Consider the following 9888-nt stretch of genomic DNA (forward strand, 5'->3'; position numbering starts at 1 on the left):
TGCAGACTAGATGTACTAGTAAGTCAAGAAACAGGCAACAATGGGGGGTCCTCCCACGCGTGGGCCCCAAAACCCATGTGATCCATTTGAAAACACTGAAATGAGCTATGACTAGCAACCTAATATTTATGCCCTTAGTTGAGAAAGAGGGAACAAGCTGAAACTTGGGAAACAGGCGTTATAGACATGCTTTGGCTAACTCAACAACAAATGCCCAATGTAGTACATCTAATTCCACAGAATCTGAAAACTCTTTTGCTGTCACGCATGATATGCTTGTTTCCTTTAAGGCAGCTTTTGGAACATCTGCGAAAGCACCTAATTACCTGCTCGCTCTCTCTCTCTCTCTCTCTCTCTCTCTCTCTTGCTCTCTCTCTCTCTCTCTCTCTCTCTCTCTCTCACACACACACACACACACACACACACACACACACACACCACCCAAATCTTAGCACTTGCAATGTGGAAAATTACATTCTCATCTATCGTTCCAAATTTCTCATTAAAATAAGCCCAAGCTTACCTATAGCAACATTAATGAATTCTAATCCACTGATTGCTCAGGGTTCCATTAATTAGCATTAATCCAATGATTACCCGGTGTTACATCCAGCAACTTAATGAAAGGGCTGAGAAGAGCTGGCCTCTGTGCCTGCTTGCGGTACTGCTTGGCTTCTCGCTTATTTTCTTTTGCAAGGTAGGGGAGCAACAAGAGTCAATCCTTGTCCATTATGATTTGAAATGTTCTCCCCGCAAGAAAATAAGTTTTTTTTTCTCCCCCTTTGGATGGGAAGGATAGAAGGCACCAGTTGCCCAATTAAGGGAAACATATAATATAAATCATGCCATTTGCTCTCATTTTTCTTGATGCCAGTCCGCTGGCATCAAGGAAAATGAGAGCAAATGGCATGAAAGAAAGGGCAGATGAAGCAGAGGACAGGAGAAGTTCACTCCCTAGAAGGGGAAGAATATCAAAGGAAGTAAGAAGAACACAGGATAACGTCAGAGACAGAGAGTCTGGGTCAAACTATATATTATAGAGAGCACAGTATTAGAAGAGAGAACTCCTTAAGTGCTGAAAGCATCTGATTGTCACAGCAGGAGCTTTTCTGCACATTATCCTACTTTCTGTGACTGATCTTTGATAGGTAAACATGGGCTTCCTTTGCAAGCCTAGCTTCTCAAACATGAACCTTTGCTGAAGTCCTGTTCCTGGGACCTCTTGAGACTCTAAAGCAGCAGCCTTGGGACAATCTCAGTCGGAAGCCGTTGGAACCCCAGATAGTCAGACAATGCCATTTGGCACAGTAATGGATTGTGCGCCCACACGTTGCCAGCTGCAGAGGGAATACTATCTGCTAGAAAGGAAACAAGCTTTTGAATTTGTTATAAAATGGTTATGCTTTTAACCTGGTCTCTCCAGTGGTTGCTCGCAAATGTTCGGCGGTGCTGGGGCTGAGGGGGGAGCATGCTAGTTTTAATTAAGAGTTCAATTAAAAGTTGACCCTTTCTATAACCAAGGTACTGCAGACAGCACATAAGGAGAGAGAGAGTGTGAGAGAGCAATTAATACTGCTACATAAATGCTTTATTTAAATGTATTGTTTCCGCTCTCATTATTAGGAGGGTTGCTCTTTTGTGCTGAGAGCTCTGTTTTTATTAGATGTTAATCAGTGTTCAAGTTAGATTAGCTTTGGGCTAATTATGCTGAATTCCTCCTCGTACAGCATTGGCTTCCTATTACTCTTTTTCTTGGCTCGAAAGCCCTGCAGAGAAACATCCAAGAGCAAAAACGCATGGCATTTTCCACAGATGCTTGAACAATGGCTTTAATTCGCATGAGTTGCAAGGAAAACGTGTTGAGACCCCCAGGCTGGCCCGAGACATTTGCTCCTAGAGTCAAAGTGCAATATGGTACCCTCTCCTGTCCCGTGTCCAAAAGCCAACTTGACTGGGCAGATTGATCTTACATTAGGAATCCGGCAATATCCTGCACCGTGCCTGAATGCAGCAGGCTAGCATCATGGATGATGGGTTGTGAGGAAGGCTGTCCAACATACAGCTCTCATTCCTCACAAGTTACCAGCTGTATCAGTTTGCAAGGCGAACCCTGCTAGACACAAGGATTATCCTCATTCTCAGAGGACTTGCCCTTTAAATCTTTCTTTAAGAGAAGCAATTGCGTGTGTGTGTGTGGGGGGGTGAGTCTTAAAGGTCCTGGTGACCCCCTTGTTCTAGAGGCTGAATGAGATATGTTGTGTTTGGGGGCATGTAGACCCCTTTGATGCCTTCAGTGTTGAACTCATGGGGTTTCAGGCGGCCAGGGGCACAGCATTTATTGAATAGTTACATTTTCAGAAATAAGTGCTGCTTTAAATAATTGCTAGATGTTCTACCAGGTGAGCGTGTTCTTATGCACACACTAATAGCTTTCTTCTAGGAAAAATAAAAGTTTATTTATTTATTTATTTATTTATTTATTTATTTATTTATTTATTTATTTATTTATTTATTTATTTATTTATTTATTGTATTTATACCCTGCCTATCTAGTCATTTCGATCACTCTAGGCGGCTAAAAAGTTCCCTCCCTCATCTAGGTTTAGATTAATTTGATTTGTTTATACATCTGGGGTGTTTCGGGTTTTATCGCTGCTTCACACTACTGCAAATTCCCTCCATGCCTGAAATGTGGACCTGGGTGTGGAAGAATAAAGCTTCCACCTTCCTTTTTTTTTTTTTTTTTTTTTTTTTTTTTTTTACTACTTAGAGAGAGGGAAATCACATGACTGCTCTTGATCATTCATCTTTTAAAGTGGCTAAGGACTGTTCTGTTACAAATGACACAAAATTCGCTCCCAAATAGCCAAAGATTAAATGCAATGCTACTCTAGAAAGGCCAACTAATTTTGCAGGAGACCTAATAACAATTGCCCAGTTTGACTGGAACAAAATGTCCATCTTTACTGGTCACTCAAAAGCTCAGGAACTGGGCTTTCTCCCCCTCTCCCACCCCACACAATTGTCGGTCCTTGCCACCCCCTCTTTAGAGGAAGAAATGGTGAATTATTCCCTAGGTAGGAGAGTCTTACCGTGAGGCACCATAAAAATACCCACTCTTTATTGCTGTACTTCATCAAACCGCATTCTAAACTGCAATCAGACAAGAACTGCATTTTCCCTTTTGCGTGCTCAGGCTGATTAGCTTAAATTAAACCTCACGCCAATCAAGCTGGAAAAAAGGAAGGGCAAATGCTTCCCTCATGCACAACAGAGGTTTTTCAATAAATGAAGGGGAAAGAATTAAAAATAGCTGGTGCAAACTCCTATGCAACCTGGTAACCATTCAACACCTCTGAATCTTGCAGGCTGCTCCGTCTTCTTTCTGTGGTTCTATGCCTATAGAGAAGGATGGCGCTTTCAGATTTGCTTAAAAACTCTGCATGGTTCATTTCAGCCAGAGTAGGCCAAGGCAAAACCGAGAATGTGCTGTCGTTCTTGTGTAAAGGCAAAATTGCCATTAGCATTCTTCTAACGTTATTAGTTAAAAGGATAAAGTTCCTATTAAAGCACAAAAGGAACATGTTAAGTGTCCAGATACAGATCGATTTAACCCAACTGTCCTAGCCTTCATAAGCAATGAGAAGGGATGTGATGTGGGAAGTACAATCCAGCAGGTTCTCTTGTACAAAATCGAACGATTAGTTCAAATAAGCTAAGAACTGGCCTTCCAGATGTCTCAATTGGGATGTTGTGATCTACAACATCTGGAGGGCCTGTACTGAGCTAGGTAAACCAATGATCCAGCTTGCTCTAAGGGAACTAGTGGTGCCCCCACTAAAAGGAGAGGGGGACTTGGGGTGCTCCAGATATAGAACTGCTTAGAAAATGAAGGTGCCGGAGGAAGGTTCTCTACCATTAGTCTAGCACTCTCTATATTTTCCCAATAAAGAGAAAGGTCTTGAAGCTTGAACTACTACTAGTAGATACCTCCAATAGCACAACATCTGAAGAAGCAAAGGGCAGGTTCATCACCCTTCAACAATGTTGGGGCCCCAAACTCCCCTGTAATTCAAAATCCATGTATAACTTTTACACCCCAAAAAACTCGAAAGCATAGTGTTCTCTCTCTCTCTCTCTCTCTCTCTCTCTCTCTCTCTCTCTCTCTCACACACACACACACACACACACACACACACACACACACACACACAGAGAGAGAGAGAGAGAGAATTGTCTCCCATAGAGTTCACAATCCTTTCCACACAGCACTATGTGTAATGAGCCTTAAAGGTCCTCGTGACCCCCTGATCTACGGGCTGCATAAGAAACGTGTGTAGGCGGAAGTAGACCCCTTTGAAACCTTCAGTGTTGAACTCAAGGGGTTCTGGCTTGCCAGGGGCACAGCATTTATTTATTTGAAGATTTGGTTGCTTAAAGGTAAAGGTTCCCCTTGACAATTTTTGTCCAGTCGTGTTCGACTCTAGAGGGCAGTGCTCATCCCCATTTCCAAGCCATAGAGCCAGCGTTTTGTCTGAAGACAATCTTCCATGGTCACATGGCCAGTGCGACTTAGACACGGAATGCTGTTACCTTCCCACCGAGGTGGTCCCTATTTATCTACTCGCATTTGCATGCTTTCGAACCGCTAGGTTGGCGAGGAGCTGGGACAAGCGACGGGCGCTCACTCTGTCACGTGGATTCGATCTTACGACTGCTTGGTCTTCTGACCCTGCAGCATAGGCTTCTGCGGTTTATCCCACAGCGCCACCACATCCCTGATTTGGTTGGTTAGTGGGTTAAAAAAAACATGAATAACCAAAACCATGCCGTTCAGACCCATGCAGTTCCAGGGGGGGAGTGTATATGGTGAAAGGATACCTATCACTTTCATGGGACCATTTCTGTTCTGCCCATGTGAAAACCTTTACATGCATCATTGAAAAAGCAGATTTTGTGTCAGGCCCCTATATAATCTTCACACATAGGAACTAGAACAAGCACTCTGTATTGGGGCGGGGGAATATGTCATTTCCACATGTCTCAATAGGAGTTTAATTGCAAGTACATCAACACAAAATTAAAAAGCTGATTTCAATTGGCAAATACAATTAAAAGCAGTCTTTTATCTCCAATCTTCTCCAAAATTATCTATTAGTGTCTAGTAATTTGCATATAGCTGGTTGGATAGCTCTGTGAGTTAGGTTTCTGGGTGTGGAGCTTTATAGCACACAATTATTATTAATTTCCATATGTGTTACAATGTTGGGAGAGACATGCATGCTCAGTATCCTTAATTTTCCTTTTTGGAACTGAATATACAGGGTTCTGTATCCAACTTCTTAAATTAGAGTTTGGAAGTCATTATAATTAATTCTCTCTCTCTCTTTTGCAGTAACTAAGACAAAACTAGGTTATATTATGAGAATGCCATTGCTTTTGCAGTGTAACTAGTTTCAGTTACTTTTATAGTTACAAGAGGCGTATGGCCTTACTACTTAGGACCAATGTCCCTTTCAATGTTAACTGTTTTGCTCACTTGTGAACAAGAAAACAATGTAACTCTTTTAAAATGTGACGATAACGGTGGTTTTTACGGGGCCTTGGAATATAAGTGTCTTTTATATATATTTTCCCAATATATTTTTCAAATGTAACTCGCCAAGCCCCCTCCCCACCTACTCCGTGATATACGTACACGGCTTTATGACACAGCCAGCTCTCAGAACTTTTAGTCGTTTTTAGAAATACTCTCGTTAAATAATGTAATATGCTATGGATAAATATATACCATCATCACAGACTGTTATACTTTAGTTTGCAATATTCAGAGCTGTGGTAATGTGAAACACTCCTGAGGATTACTAAAGAACTCAACGCCTACCTCAGAGTCTTTCCAAATTCTTTTTTTTTTAAATGAGTAATGAGAGTCTCCTATCTATATTATGCTTAAAACTGCCTCTGTTTTCTTCGGCTGTTAGAACAATGTGTCTCCAAGTGAAATAATGCACCCCCCGGGAATCATTACAGGCATTTAGCCCTGCTTACTACTTGGATGTGGAGCTATTCAAAGTAAAGAAAGAACAGCAAAATTAATTTCACTTAGCGAGCTTTAAAAGTGAACAAAGGATACATCCACACCATCTATTTAAAATGTGTTGAACAGTCATCCACCCTTCCTGCATTCATAACAACTCCACTGCTGACAAAAATGAGGGACAGCTAATCAAAAAAAAAAAAATCTCAGTACATCTCCAAACTCAAATGGCCGGGGCACTTTTATGCTTCAGACTTAGAGACGTCCTGCTACTCCTCTAATACTCTGTGTCAACACAGAGCATGCCCTGCACCTGCCGCTATCTTAGGCCACAGCTATACATTCAGAGAGGGCCAAATTTGCTTCACAGATCCCTGGCTCTTTTCTACACTGGCCAAGGCTGAAGTCCAAAACATCGAAAGCAAGGGTTCCCAACCTTGGGCAACCCAGGTGTTCTTGGACTGCAATCTCCAGAAGCCTTCAGCACCAGTTGTTTCTGGGAGTTGCAGTCCAAGAACATCTGGGTTGCCCAAGGTTGGGAACCACTGATCTATGGGGCAACAGGTTAAGAACCATTGCTTTAAAGACAGTCATGGAAGGTAAAATAAAGTTAAGTTTAAACCAACACTTCTGTTGTGATAGACCCACTTTTCCTGCATATAGACACCGAATGCGGTATTGAGCCGGTCTGAAAGAACTACCGTCAGATCACTGTAACATGGGGCTCCTGGTCTATGATATTTATGTCTTAGCAAGAACTCAGCAGATTCTGATTCACCTCTTCTAGACCTGTTGTGCTCAGCCAAATGACAATCAGACAAACCATCCCATATTTTATTTTTCATGCTGAAGGGTTTGTCAGTGAAGCTGAGCGCAATGCCATCCGGAGGTCAGACTCCATTATGAGCCTGGACTCCTAACGAGGTCACCCAGGGCAGAATAGTCACAGCTGAGACACCAGACTAAGATGCACCTGCATTCTTCATGGGTAACCACCACATCATCCAAAGAGAGTGGATAGCTCCAGTGGTGATGACACAGTGTGGCAGATAGTGGGCGGCAGCAGAAGCAGAAGCAGAAGGTGACACTTGCGGAGGAGGCAACAGCAGTAGCAATCAAGCCAGCTTTTGTTAGTACTGCATAGAAGGTGGCAGTGATAAACCATTGCTGTACTCTTGAAAGTAGAAGGCAACAGTAAGGCACTACTGAAGTTTTCATTCCTTGAAAATCCTATGGTGAGGCAGTCCAAAACGATACAAGAGACAGTAGTGGAAGATGAGAGTCCCAGATCAGAAAGCTGCTGGAGAAGAATAAATGACAGGTATGAATAGCACCATCACTAATAATGCGACTAAATTAAATCCAGAAAGACGTCCAATAGCTGACAATCACAGGGGTGAAAAGGAAGTCCAATGCTGCACAATACATACAATTGGAACATGGAACACAAGAAGTATAAATCAACGAAAACTGGAAACTGTAAAACAAGAAATGGAATGTATTAACATTGCAGTGCTTGGTGTCAGTGAACGAAAGTGGATTGGAATAGGGCATTTTCAGTCAAACAGCTACAAAGTGTACTTCTCTGGAAGTGATAAACCCGAAAGAAACAGAGTGTACTGTTTCTAGTACTGTACTGAGGCAATATGTAACACAGGCAATTAGGGACTATCATTCAAGATCTGGTCAAATACTATCAGACAGCCTTTGACTGTGTGCATCATAAGAAACTATGGGTTGTTCTGGAAAAAAAGAAAAACAATGAAAATGAGACTTTCTTACATTGGGCATATCATGAGAAGGCAAGATCCTCTGGAAAAGATAATTCTGGGAAAAGTTGAAGACAGCTGGAAAAGAGGAAGACAAAATATGAGATGGGCTGACTTGCCATAAATAGGAGGCAATAGAAGAAACCCCAATAATAATAAAAAGAAAAGAACTGATTTCCCAGCTGTACAGATGTCTTGTCAGGGCACACACACACATCCTGGAAAGCCAAAGCCAAATTTTAAAAGTAGCCAGTCCATAGGGCTTTCTGAATGTTGGTACTGACAAACATGAAGTAGAGGTTTGCATTAAAAATAAAAAAGAAGAAGAAGACATTGCTTCAATATAGTTTGGGAAATCTGGTTCGGGTATGGAAACCAAGTCCGCCTTAACTGCCTGTATAAATTGTCACATAACAATACCTGTCACTTAAGTTCTTAATTAATAGACAGAGAAAACGTATCTCATTTTTTCCTTATTTCTCAAGGGGCATACCTGTTTCTAACTACATGCCCCCAAACACCTGAAAGATCCTTTCTTACCACAGACCAGCATACTTTCCACAGGTAAAACCACCTGGGACACCTGCGGAACCAGCCCTACCACTAGACGAAATGAGGAAAGCGCCTGAGAGAGCGGGCAGAAACCCTGAACTCTCTCTCTCTCTCTCTCTCTCTCTCTCTCTCTCTCTCTCTCTCTCTCTCTCTGTGTGTGTGTGTGTGTGTGTGTGTGTGTGTGTGTGTGTGTGTGTGTGTGTGTGTGTGTGTGTGTGTGAGAGAGAGAGAGAGAGAGAGAGAGAGAGAGAGAGAGAGAGATACAATCTACATTTCAGTTTCACCATGTGTGTGTGTGTGTGTGTGTGTGTGTGTGTGTGTGTGTGTGTGTGTGTGTGTGTGTGTGTGTGTGTGTGTGTGAGAGAGAGAGAGAGAGAGAGAGAGAGAGAGAGAGAGAGAGAGAGATACAATCTACATTTCAGTTTCACCAAAACTCTACGCTCTCAGGTGTTGTGCAGGATGGTATCCCGTCACCACCGCGAATGGGTGGGGTGGGGTGGGGGAAGCACCTCAGAACAGCAAAGCACTTGGGGTGTCCCCCCCCCTCCAGTTAGTGTATGCTCAGCTTGTCCTTCAGTAATCCCTAAAGAGCCAGCCGTGGGCCTGGCAGGGGCTTGCCGTTTTCCTTCTTTTAAAGCAAGGTTGGACCATCCCTGGAGGTTCAGCAGCCACAGAACCCACACACACCCCCAGGTCTCCCTGGATGTTGGAGGGCGGGCGGCCATCTGCCGCCCTTCCAACTACAGTACGTACTATTCATTTTCTTACCTGGGGTGGAAAAAATATCCCCTTTGTGCCCTCTAGTGGCTGCAAGCAGAAATTTCTTCAATTTATTTGTTTGTTTGACTGATTTTTGGCCATCTCTGTACTCAAAAGAGTTTTCTATTTGGGGAGTGAAAAGCCTCACCTAGCCTGAAACTGCTGGGAGTGAGAAAAATAAGGCAAATTTTCCCCCACCCCAGCTATAAAGAGGTGGTTTGAGATCCAGGGGGCCATAGGAAAAGTTTAATAGTCCATAAGCACGCTAATAAAAAGAGCCATCAACAGAAGCTGCTATTATTATTGCTATTAATGTTATTATTATTATTATGCAGTTGAGCACAAAATATGCAATTAAAAATATGCAACTGAAAAGTGATTGATGTGCAGCTGGGGAAAACAGAAAATTAGACAGGTGATGCACAATGGTTTGTTAAGAGATTCAATGACAGGCGATGTCATGTAACACAATTTTCAACTGCACCATTTTGGGACCACCTGGATGCTTTTAAAAAGAAAATCAACAGCCTTGCACTCATTGCCCAAGTGTTCAACTCTTGGACCAGAAAAGGGCAAACTGTGGTCCTGAAAGTGTTTTGGCAGTTCCCTTGTGGCGCATGACCCCAAAACAATATCCTTGCATTCACGGAGGTGGGGGAAGAAGCAGGAAGACAACAAAGGCTGTTGCCTCAGTGTGTGTGTGCGCACACGTGTGTGTGTGTGTGAGAGAGAGGCAGTGTCCAAAGGAGAAGGAGTCACCAGTGTCAAAGA

The 9888-nt window shown here is 42.8% G+C and overlaps 1 long non-coding RNA gene across 1 annotated transcript; it reads right to left on the reverse strand.

Annotated features, from left to right (window-relative positions):
• Positions 1-5043: 5043 nt before the first annotated feature.
• On the reverse strand, positions 5044-8623 carry LOC140701966 (uncharacterized). The gene is made up of 2 exons (XR_012080995.2): positions 7820-8623; positions 5044-7337 (listed from the first exon to the last, which is right to left on the reverse strand). It is a non-coding gene; the product is annotated as an uncharacterized LOC140701966 (long non-coding RNA).
• Between the last annotated feature and the right edge of the window lie 1265 nt (positions 8624-9888).

Source organism: Pogona vitticeps, chromosome 1 (genome assembly GCF_051106095.1).
Source record: "Pogona vitticeps strain Pit_001003342236 chromosome 1, PviZW2.1, whole genome shotgun sequence".
In the NCBI taxonomy this organism is placed as follows: Eukaryota; Metazoa; Chordata; class Lepidosauria; order Squamata; family Agamidae; genus Pogona; species Pogona vitticeps.